The sequence below is a fragment of the Porites lutea genome, chromosome 7, assembly GCF_958299795.1.
Source record: "Porites lutea chromosome 7, jaPorLute2.1, whole genome shotgun sequence".
In the NCBI taxonomy this organism is placed as follows: Eukaryota; Metazoa; Cnidaria; class Anthozoa; order Scleractinia; family Poritidae; genus Porites; species Porites lutea.
This window is the reverse complement of record NC_133207.1, coordinates 32774696-32787865: the sequence shown is the minus strand read 5'-3', so window position 1 is coordinate 32787865 and position 13170 is coordinate 32774696. Positions and strand designations below refer to the sequence as shown.

General features: G+C 38.1%; 1 long non-coding RNA gene across 1 annotated transcript; it reads right to left on the bottom strand.

The window, feature by feature from the left end:
* Nucleotides 1-166: 166 nt before the first annotated feature.
* Nucleotides 167-13083, bottom strand: LOC140942880 (uncharacterized). Its single transcript, XR_012166579.1, has 6 exons — nt 12946-13083; nt 12727-12751; nt 8254-8310; nt 7161-7235; nt 2319-2441; nt 167-1200 (listed from the first exon to the last, which is right to left on the bottom strand). It is a non-coding gene; the product is annotated as an uncharacterized lncRNA (long non-coding RNA).
* Between the last annotated feature and the right edge of the window lie 87 nt (nt 13084-13170).

Genomic DNA, 13170 nt, shown 5'->3' with positions numbered 1-13170 from the left:
GAGTAAATCAGGTTCCATGTAGGGTCATTATCCTGGGAAAAGTAACCTGAAACTTCATTCACTCAGTTTCGTAACTCCAATCACCAAACTCCAGAACCATTCGGCGTTCTGCAAAATACCCCTGCCAGCACCCGTTGACTCTGAGTTCAGGAAAAAATTACGAACGTTTCTGCAGAATAGCTTAGTTTATTTGTTTAAGAACAGCGAGATGGCAATTCAAACACAAGAATAGCCTGCGAGCAAGCTCTCCTATTTGGGCGAGAGAAGCGAGTCTTGCGAGATCGTGCGAGCGAGCGGCAAAGCTCGAAGTTCGCGTTCTCGCGAGGCTCGCTTCGCTTGCCCAAATAGGAGAGCTTGCTCGCGGGCTAACACAAGAACAGATGGAAGTAACTATTTTGTTGAAAACTTTATGAAGTACAAATGTCTGATCAGTGAGAGTAACAATAAAAGAAAGCTAGTCAGGGTCATAACAGACCACATTGCAGGTTTGTTGGAACAAAAAACCAAAGCTAGTCAAGTCTGCTATTTTATACAAACAACAATCAACACGATATAAAAACAAAAACCACAGGTGACACTCGGTGCACATAAAAACTGACACTTCAGAAAGGTGCAAGATCCTGACAATTTTTACTTTTACTGCTCAAAATTTTAAGGTCAAAATAGGAATTCATAATCTTGATCTCAGTGGTAGGCATCAGAAGAGTTTAATCAAATTGTCATGACTGACACATAGGGCAATGTTGCAGGCACGCAAAATAGGACAAGTTTCCTTCTTTGATATTTTTCTGTTTTGATAAGAAAAATTCTGTTGTGGGAGCAAGGTTCTATCTTGCAGTACTTTAGATCGTTTTAATTTGAGCATCATTTCAATGCACATCCAGGGGCTAGCACCTACAACACGTCCTCAAGCGTGTTCCAGCTAAAAGGGTTACAATTTGTTTTAGTAGAACATGTGAACCAAACTCATCTAGAATACGTAAACGTAGCGTAGATTCTTCACTAGAACAATATCGTTACGTAACTAATGCAAAAACACAAATTGATAAAAGAAAATGATGGATCAATGCACACAGTGGGTTTTCCACAGGGTTGCCAGATGAAATCACTGTAGTTCATCAAGGAGTCAACCAAACGCTGAGTTTTTAAGTTGCTCCTGTCATTCAAGATCATCCACCTGGTACAAACGGCTGCTTCACACTGCAGTCACAAACAGGAAAAACAATCTGTCAGTGAATCAATATATCGTTTGCACATGAGAAAAATAATATCACGAAAACCATGACCTAATAAACCTTAATTTTTTGCTATGATTTGTCACGTACGTGGACGGGTATTTAAAACCTGACAGGCCAATTGGATTACGAGGGGTTGTCCCTCTTCCTCAGAGCCATGTGCGGCAAGCAAAATAGTAAAATTAGGTATCCAAATTTATGGTTAAAAGGAGGAGAGATTGGGGCGGAGAGAGAAGAAGGCACGACAGTGGAGGTTTTATTGTATTTTGAATTTCCATTTCAAAGTAACGGAAATTCCCGATTGGTTGGCTACTTGTCAATCTTTCAACAAAAAATCTCAGTCTTGAAGGAGCCCAATTTCCACTGTGGTTAAAACATTTGCAGAACATAGTGAACAAACACAGGTCGAGAACTGCACTCTAGTTTTCAAAAACTAGTCTTTGCTTTTGTGGAACCTGAAATATATTCTCAACAAAATATAACCTCTTTTTTGCACCCTCAAAATTCCCATACATGACTGCCAGAGATCAATGGCAAATTCTACAATATTGTGACACATCTTGGCCTTTTTCGCTTTGCTTCTTGCTTACTTTGAGGAACCCCTTTTTTTCGGAGTGTTTGGGATTCATTACAACACCATCATTGCAATACCTAATGCTCCCAAACCAAACAGCAGAAAATGGACAAGTTGTTTTTTCACAGGAAAAAGCACACAAAATAGTGTCAATTGTCAAAAAGGAAGGAGCTGTCAATTAAAGAGGCAAAGCACCAGATCAAAGACGCCATTGCAGTCTCTAATTTTCTCTTCCTCATGCACGCTCTCAATCTAATGTGGCTCAAAAGAAAAATAAGAGACTGTTCGCAGCCAATTTGTTATGTTTGTCTCTCTGATATGGAGCAGCTGTAACCCCAAAACCAGCCTACATGTTATTGTACACGGCAGGTGTTTAAAAGGGAAAGACAAAGTGGAAATTTGACTTGTGATATCATCTTTGTTTGGTCTATTTTCCCCTTTTCCCTGCCTTTGAGACTCTAGTAGGACAATAATGAGATCTTCAGTGCGTTCAAGTTCAAACAATATACCTCAGCTATGTGCACATCTCCTGTAGATCCAGTGGAAACTCATCCCTGGCTTTTAACAGCATCTTCAATTGCTTTTATGATTTTCTTCATTTTTTTGTCACTATCCACATAGCCATCACCATTCTGAGAATAAAAACAGACAGAATTTTATTGTAATGTAAAAGAAAGCATCTTGGAGCTAGTAATGTGAAAACTATTGCACAGGTTTCATAAAGGGTTTTGAACAGGAGGGCAACTGGGTTTGACACAGGGTTCATACAAAAAATTGCAACCATTTTTCAAAGACTTTTCAAGGACCACCTACTAGGAATATAATTTCAAAGATTGTACAAAAATGCACATTCCCAGTCTATTCTAATAAGACTTAAAGGTTTGAACTGTTTCCTTACCAACTTGTCTACAGTTTTCATTGAGAGTTACTTATTGCATAAAACATAGAGCACTTTATGTAAATAACCTTGAAATTCTCTTAGCTATCATTTATATTCTGTCTTGGACAACCAAAAAGCATCAAATAATTATTTCCAGGCCACGACATTCAAAGATGAAGAAAATTCAAGGACTTTTCAAGGACTTGCACAGACATTTAAGGACTTTTCAAAGAAAAAAGGAATTCAAGGACTTTTCGAGGACTTCCCCTAAAATTCAAGGACTTTTCAAGGCTGTACGAGCCCTGTTGACACCCAGGCAAAGAATTGGCAAGGCCCTTTAGGCCTTGCCCCCTTGCTGCCCCAGAAAACTTAGAAATTATACAGATGCAGAGGTTATGTGTTTCCTGCATTCTGAAGCTGCAGACAATGTCTTTCACCTACCAAAAAAAGATAACTTTTCTAGACAATTTAATCATGATTTGATACCAGTATCTACCACACAAATGAGTTCATAATCGTATCAAGACATTTGATATGGTCTTTTATGGAGTATGGTTTTTTTTTGCAAATTATGCATTATGGGGTGATTTTTTTTTAGTGCATACCAAACAAGGGCATTTCATGCCGCGTGTGATAAAGTGGAAATTTGATGGTAAAATACGTTTTACGTGCAAGAAGACTCATCAAGAAAAGGGCAGGATAGTATAATTCACTTAAGACTGTGATATTAGCTTGTGGAAATGAGTGTTGAAAAACTATTTCACGAGTGAGCGCAGCGAATGAGTGAAATATTTTTTCAACACAAGAAGAGAAATTTTGTATCTCCAAGTGGCCATGTAATGTTTTATTTATTATATAAACACCAATGAACTACCAAACCATTTCACTTAAATAGTTTTTTGGTGTGAAAGGCACGATTTATTATGTAGCCATAGCAACGGTGATATTTTCACATGTGAAGATAACATGTTATTTTCACATGTGAAGATATCAAGTTGTCGTGCGAAAGCTCACCTGGTATTTCATTGGTGTTTATTATAATAATACTAAATCTCTACTGACTCCCAACACTAGTTTCCTTATAAAATGCAGTTTGAACAAAAGGTTAAGTAAAGGGCATTTGAGACTCAGATAGGACTAAATATGGGTAAACATAAAGTAGCAGGGTCTTTACTGTATTTACTGTAATTAAAAGCTATTCAAGAAATGTGCTAAATTGACTATACCAAGAAGATGGAGTAAACACAACCGCACCCAGCTAACTTTCTGACAAAAGCATCAAGAGTAATATTGACATTTCCATATTTCAATCTACTCAATTTCATTTCAGTGAAGTAATGAAATGGAATAAGCAGAATGAAGTGTTATGTTTTATTTAAAACACTATCTCAAAGAAACTCCAGTGATCAATTGAAAAATGTTAAAGAAAAGAGCTGTTAGGAAATGAAATGGAAAGTTACTACACCTTTTGCTGTTCATTACGAGAAAATACGCATTCACAGGGCTCGACGTTGCGACCCGTGGGGTCGCCAATGCGACCAGCTTTTACTCAGTGGCGACTAAATTTTCACGCCTGGTCGCCAACCTGGCCCCCAAGATAGGTGACTTTCTTCTTTGGGTAAACGTACACTAATGATAATTTGTTATCCTTTACACAACTAACGGATAGCTAACGGTTTTTCTAACGCTCTAACGTTTTGTCCAAACGCTCTAATGGTTTGTCTAAACGTTTTAACGATTTGTCTAAAGGCTTTAACGATTTCTTCCAACACTCTAATCTACGTTTATTTGAAAGAGGATTGTGAAATGAATGAATTCGACGGAAGACTTTAATCGACTTTCGGACAAATCGATCGCAATTCTCAAAAGATCGTCCCGTGTTTCTCCGGGAATGACTTTAAGCGCATCGATATTTAAAACAATTTCTTTAAGTCGAACATGTATCTCGATTGCGGACTCGATAACAGATTAGTCTGATAAAAGGTCAAGCTAATCGAAGCTAATCGAGAACGAATGGCGCTTACTTCTCGAGCTTCGCAATTCTTGTAAACAACTTTACGCAAATTTCTGTTGAGCGTGACGACGCAAATAAAAGCTCTGCCGTATTTTATTGACTTCTAATTAAGTAAAGTTGAAGTCATGCTGTTTGTCTAACAGACTTCTCGCGAAATCAACTTCTTTGCCTGAAAACATTAGCAACGTTTCCTCTTTCTGGTCTTTCTGGAGACTTTCGATCACGTGTTAGGCAACTGCGCAATAGATGAAGTTTCACCGATGTTCAGTTCTGAACAAGCAAATACATGGGACGCAAAACAAATTTTGCAGATTTTGTTCTTTCATAACCCAAATAAGTTTTTTTGTGATTCCTGAATTTTGTTTTTTTAATGTGTATTCCATTTCCTGAACCTTAAGCTTGAATACCTGTTTGAGGAGATTTACGCTTGAGTGCGGATTCATTTTACAGAACACCGGCTGGTAATCGAGCGTCAGCGAAAACCATTCGAAAGAAAGTTCAAAGGAAGTCTAAACCATTCATTTTCTGTTAAGGCTAAGTTAAAGATGTTAAGTTTATTTTATCCCATTAGTTCTTAAATATAATTTTTGGCGACTAGAATACTTGTTCTGGCGACCAAAAATGAAAACTTGGGGGCCAGTTGGCCCCAACAATTTTTTCTGAAAGTCGAGCACTGATTCATTTGCATAAAACGGTGACCAACAGCATGAAGATACACTCATTAGCGCGAAAAAGCGAACATTTGCACATAAATCAGATTCAATAACGATTTTTGCATTTTAATCAACATTCAATAACATTTTTGGGCATTCATTTGCGTCATTGGGCATACAAAACAGAAAATATACTTTCATTAACGCCAACATTCGAGTCATTAACATTATCTTGAAAATCATCAGGAACAAAAGGCAAACATTTAAGTGCAAAATATGCTCATTAACATTCTTCTGACACTGTTTGCAATTCAATACCATTCCTGGACAGCTTTAGAATGGATAAGACAAACATTAATGTGCTTGTACAATCAATTGAACGTCCTGTACATTTAATATACAAAAATATATTTTCAATTAAACAATACCAATTCCCCCCCAAAATTGGCCTGAATTTGTTTAAAGAATCACACCGTACTTCGCCACTGTGTGTTCGTCGACGGCTACACCCATACATTTACCTTAGACAGCCAGAAGTTATGGTGGGGCGCGACAGGGAGTGGAGGGCGTACCGTAAAGTGTGCGGCCAACGACGACGAAACTTGACTATAACCATGGCAATATTACCTATCAAATGTTTTCCTTGGCAGCTGCTGGAGTAAAGAATACTGTGTCGGTTTTTCGGTGACTTTCTGGCACGGGCGAGGAAAAAATGGATCCCGATAAGTCGGTGGTCTTTGTGTATGATGGGGTGCCAGCCCACCTAGATTTGGCCATTCCCGCCCCATATGTACACAGCTTATGCTTCCCCCCTTGACATCGTTGAAAAGGATTTAAGTTGTCAGGAAGCGACATCAAAGGCCGACATCTTGAGTCCGGAAATTTACAGATGTATAACAGGAATGAGGGCAAAGCCCTAGCAATCCCACTAGCGGAGTTCGGAAACAACAATTGCAGTGCTTGAAGCTCTGCGCTGAAACATGACATTGTTACCGCAGCTAAATGTGCTAAAGGGTACCCTTTCATGCAAACCTACCTCCCCAAACGTTTAAATAGCGAGGTTTTTGAGGGATATACATTTAAAGGACTGAAATTCAGGCCAAATTTGTTTGAATTTCTGTTGTTTAATTGAAAACCGATTTTTGTATATTAAATGTAAAGAACACTTAATTGATTGTACAAGCGCATTAATGTTTGTCTTATCCATCCTCAGGTTGTCCAGGAATGCTGTTGAATTGCAAACAGTGTCATAAAAATGTTCATGAGTAGTGTTTGCACTTTAATGTGTGTCAGTTGTCCGTATTGACTTTCAAGATGGTGTTAATGACTTTGATGTTGGCGTTAATGAAAGTATATTTTTCTCTTTTGTATGCTCAATGATGCATATGAATGCCCAAAAGTGTTATTGAATGTTGATTAAAATGCAAAAATCGTAATAAATTGAATCTGATTTATGCGCAAATGTTTGTATTTTCGCGCTAATGAATGTATCTTCGCACTATTGGTCGCCGTTTCACGCAAATGATTGGGTATTTTCTCGTAATGAACAGCAAAAGGTGTACTATAACTTAAAGTAAGCAAGGTTTTGAGTTACTGATGGCAAAATTACCGTAAATCTAGAAAGAAAAAAAAGGAGAAATCAATTCTGCTTCAATTCAATGCAAGCTTCAAGTTATCAGAAATCAACTATATCGTACTGTAAAACTGTGGTTTAAGTAAGCAGAAACAAAATGGCTCTGAATTCTAAGGACAAAGTGTGATAACTAGTCAGCCAGCGGGGGAAGAGATTCCACACGACACCAACCTTTTTTGAATGAATGAGTTTCCCATTTACTGACACTTCCAACCAGCCAGTAGTTTCTGGTGTTCCATACCCTTCCTGAAAAAATTAATAAATCAGAATTAAATGAAGTTCATTAAACTAAAACAGACATCTTTTGAAACTCCCAAAAATAAAAAAAAGGTGTCAACTCTAAGGGAAAAATGCACAAGTTAAACTTGTTCCATATACACCCTCACTGTCTTGAAAAATAGCTTTTATCTTTTAATTTTTTCAACTAAAAATAAAACGGTCAGCACAATCACATTAAACTTCTTGCGAGATTAAAGGAAATCTCGCAGGTTATTTCTGTTGGCGTAGAAGGTAAAGAGTTTTCGAAAAGACGGCGACACGATTAGTTTTAACTACTTTCTTTGCACGCTGGTCCTCCCTTCGGAGCTATGTTTGGTGAGTTGATGTTCATTTTAATATAACAATTTGGGTTAATCTGAATGTCTGAAGGCTAAACAAGAAAACTGAATCAAGAGCAATATACGATACACTCATTGGTGCACAACTTTTACATTTAGAGCCACTGTTATCCTACTCTCAGCATCTTGATGTTCAGTAACACCCAATTTCAAACAATAAACCAGTCTAAATTTAGGGTGGAAAGGGCACACTCTTAGTAAAGTTACCCATGAGCATTCAAAATAGTTCAAGCACATTATAAAATAGGCCTATGTTTACCTCATCACTAATGGCAACCCTTGAAACTGTATTGGCTCAAATGACTTTCTCTGAACGCATTGTTTGTTTTCTGTAATCTTATAAGTGGTCAATTATGTCTGGGTTGACCTAGTTATAGTAGTTGCACTAAACAACAGAAAAATTCCAGGAATATTGATTGTGTAGTGACCAATCACAATAAAGTTTATGACATGCAAGAAAACCTCCAAACAACAAACCAATTAATCACCTTCGCTGATAGCGGTTTAGTTTTCTCACGCCTTATTGGCTATTTCCTCTCTACACAGTAACATTCCATAAATATTTCTGATGATCACTGTTTTGTGAGTTTCAGGGTAAAAATCTTTCGTCAAGATAAAAAATATATTTTATCACTGCAACTACATACCACTTCAACCTCATCGTCATCAAAGTTTTCAAGGATCTTCTTTTCGATCGCCAGAAACTTCAAGGGATAAAATGATCAAGTTAGAGATAAACCTTCTAGCAGGATAGTAGACAACTATCCCCTGAAGGCAAGGTGAATAGTGGTGGAAATATATACCGAGATGTGAAGCGTCGCGGTATGTATCCACATAGCACTATTCACTTCCCTATTGGGGGATAGCTGTTTTAGTGTTTATCAAATCAGTTAGATAAAATTAAAGTAAATTTTGTAAATAAAAGATGTCACTTAGTAAGAGCATTATTTACATTTTAATTGACAGCATTTCGGAGGAATCGTCGAGTTTAAGTTCATGACTTTGAGGCAAATCTGGACAGAAAAGAATATTTTCTACCTGTCAGTAAAACCCTAATAGCTACATTTTACTGCTTTTGTATGGTGGCCCAGAAGGGTCACACATGCAAATTAAAAATGTTGCTGCAAACTAAAAATTTTACCTGCAAATTAAAAATGTTGCTGCAAATTAAAAATAGGACATGCAAATTCCAAATTGTACATGCAAAGTAAAAATATTACAAACATGAAACATGAATGGGCCGACGGCTGTAAGGCCAGGTCACACGGCTCGGACCAGATCCTCATCACTCATACTGCGCGCGCAGGACTTTTCATTTTTAATTTGCATCGATATGTTTTCTATTTTCAATTTGCAGCACAATTTTTAGTTTGCACATACTAAATTTAATTTGCAGGTAATATTTTTAGTTTGCATGTTCAATTTTTAATTTGCAGGTAAAATTTTTAATTTGCATGTGTGACCCTTCTATGCCACCGTACTTTTGGGCCTATCTGCTCTAGCAGACAAAAATAGCAGACAAAAATGGAATTGCCTTGAAACATCTCAACCAAAAATTGTATGGTAACAGTTTTTGTTTTGAAAAAAATTATACGCACCGGAAACTATTTACTCTTAACAGGCCGTCGCATCTGTTATCACTTAATGGCAAGAATAATGGCTTTACAACAAACGATTGACAATAAGAAACACATGTTTTCATTTACTTTGTTGCTTTTGTCCAGTTTTTAACCGGGACAATTTTTGTCTGTGGCTCCTTTGAAGATTATCCCGTTAAGGACAAAATTTGTAAAATTGTGACAAACCACCTGCATTTTTGTCTGGTGATGACAGAAAATCTGTCTAAATAAACAGCTTTTTCGCTTGTGCAGATAGGCCCTTCTCTTTATTAACCACTTTGCCTACCATGGACGTATATATACGTCCTGTGTGAGGTCACTCAGCGACTGAGGACGTCCTCAGACAAATAAAATTACCAACAGCCCGGACATTCAAGTTGTCTCGAATGAATAAATTCTGGTCATTGAGAAATGGCTGCCGGTTGCTGGGTGTATTTGGCTCTGGCAGGTAAGGGGTTAATTTGTTGATAAAGATGCCAATAGTTTAAACTTCCTTGATAATGGCAGGGCCATCATTAAGAGGCAGGGGCTGGGGATTTCCCCCGTCTACTATGAACAGGGTCCCTGGCAACTTTCAAAGGTAAATAAAAGAAAACAGAACCAAAATAAACCCCCAGCTGTTTCATTCCCCGCCTACTTGCTGTATGTACCTGGCAACTTAAAATCTTAGTAAGGTCAGTGTAAAAGGTAGACTGTGGATTGCGGACTGCAGGCTAGGGGTAAAATGCAGACTGAGAGTAAAACGTAGGTTGGGTGCAAAATGCAGAATGAGGACTGCCGACTTTTTAAACATTTGTGCTTTTTCTTCTCCAATAGCTAGCTGGTATCAGTTACACACTTTGCTTCCTAGTCGAAGTACACTGCACATTTGCCAGAAGTTTCAATGAACATCCGAACAGCTAAAGGCTGCATACCTTGATTGGCAATACTTTCATAGAAGGTCATCCAAATTTCCTGTAAAACATTTTTCTTTGTTGTTGGAATGATTTACTCCCTTTTTTAATCGCCATTATTCCTTCTATATTTGGGACAGCAACTTTTATTTAAGCGTAAACATTGTAGTGTTGTACAAATTCATGGTCACGTGTATTCAAAACTTCACATCTAAAGTTAAGTGTGAGGTTTCCCAACGGAAAAAGGTCCAAGATTGCAATTATGTTTTCGGGCCGTTGATGACATTCCAGAGAAGAAAGGGATGGATTTGTAATAGTAGATGTCAAGTACGTGATCGTTTACATGTATTTGCGGAATTTTTTTGCCCTCAAACCCTTCCATGACTACAGTTTCTGCTCAGTCTGCATTTTACCCCTCAGTCTGCAGTCCTCATTCTGCATTTTGCACCCAGCCAGCCTGCATTTTACTCTCAGTCTGCAGTCTGCGTTTTACACTGACCAAATGTGACCCTTCACGCGACTTGGGGGCTTATCTAAATTTCACGCTATACCTATTTTCACGATCCAGGCCGTGAAAGTAAGAAAAATTTTTGGAATGTGAGTGAAATTTCTCTTTCACGCCGTGAACACGCCGTGAAAAATTCACGGCTGCCGTGAAAATTTCACGCAGTGAAAAAGTTTATAATGGCCGTGAAAATATTTTATGCCGTGAAAAATTTCAGTCACCGTGAAATTTAATTTCACGCCGTGAAAATATTCCAACAGTCAAAATGCAGGTCAAAATGTTTGTTTTCAAAGGTGTATTGTTTAGATGTCATGCAAGCCTTTATTTGCCCAGAAGAATGTAACATGTACTGGTCAGTACTTTTTGATTTTTGATTTTCGGCAAAACAGATGAAATCGCTAAAAAAAGACACCGAAAATCGCCGAAGATAATCAACAACTGCATGATTCCGTCTTTGTATTCTCTAAATTTACAACCAAAGTATCGTTTAAAATTTGAAAGAATTTGGAAGCTTTTATCTCTTCCACGAAGTTATGCAAATGCTAGACTCGGTGGCGACAAGATGAAGAAATATGTAACGCATGTTTTGATATTGCGTGATATCTTTTGGATTTATTTCATTTTTACCCTTCTGTTCAGATCGTTGTAACGGCGAAATTTTGAGTATAACATTTAGCAATGAGACAAGGAACTTAAAATGGAGCATGATAAATCAAGTAGACCGTGTGATGGATGATGATGGGGCTACAAAACTGCAGATAAGATCAGTCCTTCACTGCAATGCGCGTCGACACAGACGACAATTATCCCGGTTTTAGGAATGGCAGTAATAGTTAGTCTTTCCGCAAAGAATTTCGTTAGGTTTCTTGAGTGAAAACCTTTCCATGTTTGGTAAATAACTAATCGTCTCTGACATCGACATTGGGAAAATTTGCAGGTTGAGGAGAAGAAAAAAAAAGAGCCAAAGGTCACCGACTGTTGCAGTTACAGACAATGTAAACAATGCAAATTGACATGAAACACACGCAGTTTCGATCGTGCATATCTAATAAGATATATGCCATGAACACATAAAAATATCGACAAGAAATTGTGACTAGTTTGATTGTGATTTGTGGCTTTACAGGCCTGAACGCGGAATAGTCTGAATACGCTTTTTTTTTATTTTTGTCATGAGCTATTTTTTGCGTGGGATCAACTTCCACAAATTTAGCTTGACGTGACCAGGTTAGATTTCATTCACCCTCGACATGTTTCACGGCGTGAAAATGTGTTCACTCTTAATTTCACGGCGTGAAAGTTTACACCCGTTAAATAATCACGGCGTGGAAGTCTTCACTGATCTTTCGCAACATGATCAGTTTCACGCCAAGAGTGAAAAATTCTCGCAAGGAGTGAACGGGCGTGGAATTTGAAATTCACGCCGTGAAAACTCTAATTCACGCACCGTGACCGTGAAAAAAATTCACGGTTTTTAGTGAAATCCATAAGCCCCCTTTTCGCATGAAGGGTCACAAATATTAGTGACAACCCTGTAATGGTGGCATCAAGTGCCATCCTTACAATATATGGCTTAACACAATATACTCGAAGTTTTTACTTTATGCTTTTGCCTGGAGTAAGAAAAACTGACTCAGGCTATACATTTAAGAGCTGCTTTCCCACCAACTATGGTTGAGCAAGGCTGTGGCTCGGAGAAAAAACTGTAGAAATCCTAATGCTCTGAACCTGTGCTCTGAAACAGCCGAAGCATAAACGAAACTTTCATGAAAACAAACAGCCGTGCACAAAAATATTGCTGCATAATACTAAGCTCCAAAAATAAATTGCATAAATTATGTAAAACCCACCATCCACACACCCTTTCCGCGTGGGTGAGCTGCACGAATCCTTTAGCAAGCGGTCGAAATAAAATTGTTTGTTTTAAGAGGCAGGGTTTAATTTTTAAAGTAGAAACGGATCCAGGGCTACCTTATCTCTGCTTCGCTGGGGAGGCTAGCTCGGATTTAAAGCCACAGAATCGACATGTGAGAGCACATATCGCTCGCGCGCAAAAACATTTTAGTTTTACTTAACTAAATAAGAAAAATATATAAAGCTTACCTTGGGTTTGTACCCTCATCCACCACTATTAAAGAACAAAAAGTTGTTAGCATAGATCCTCATTGACGAATAGCCATGCGTTTAGGAAGAGAAAAAGGTCAGATAAGTTTTCGCCTGTGTCATGATCAGACTGGTACAGTCAGCGAAAATTCAAATTCAGTGCAGGGTGCCCGAATGCAAGTTGGGGGCATTTCATTCGAAACAGGAATTACTACTTACCAATAAACCACCTTAATCTTCACTGGCATGATGTAACTGAAGGGTCGAAACGGTAATAAAAACCTCAAACTTTGCAGAAATCGCGCAATGATTGACGCTCAAAGCAGCAGTGTTAACGCCTCCTATTTTCCCTTAGGCTCTGTTTACTTATAATCCCTTTATAAAATATCCCATAATACCTCACGATTAGAAATTTGGAACCCGTCTAGGGTGGGAGAACATTTC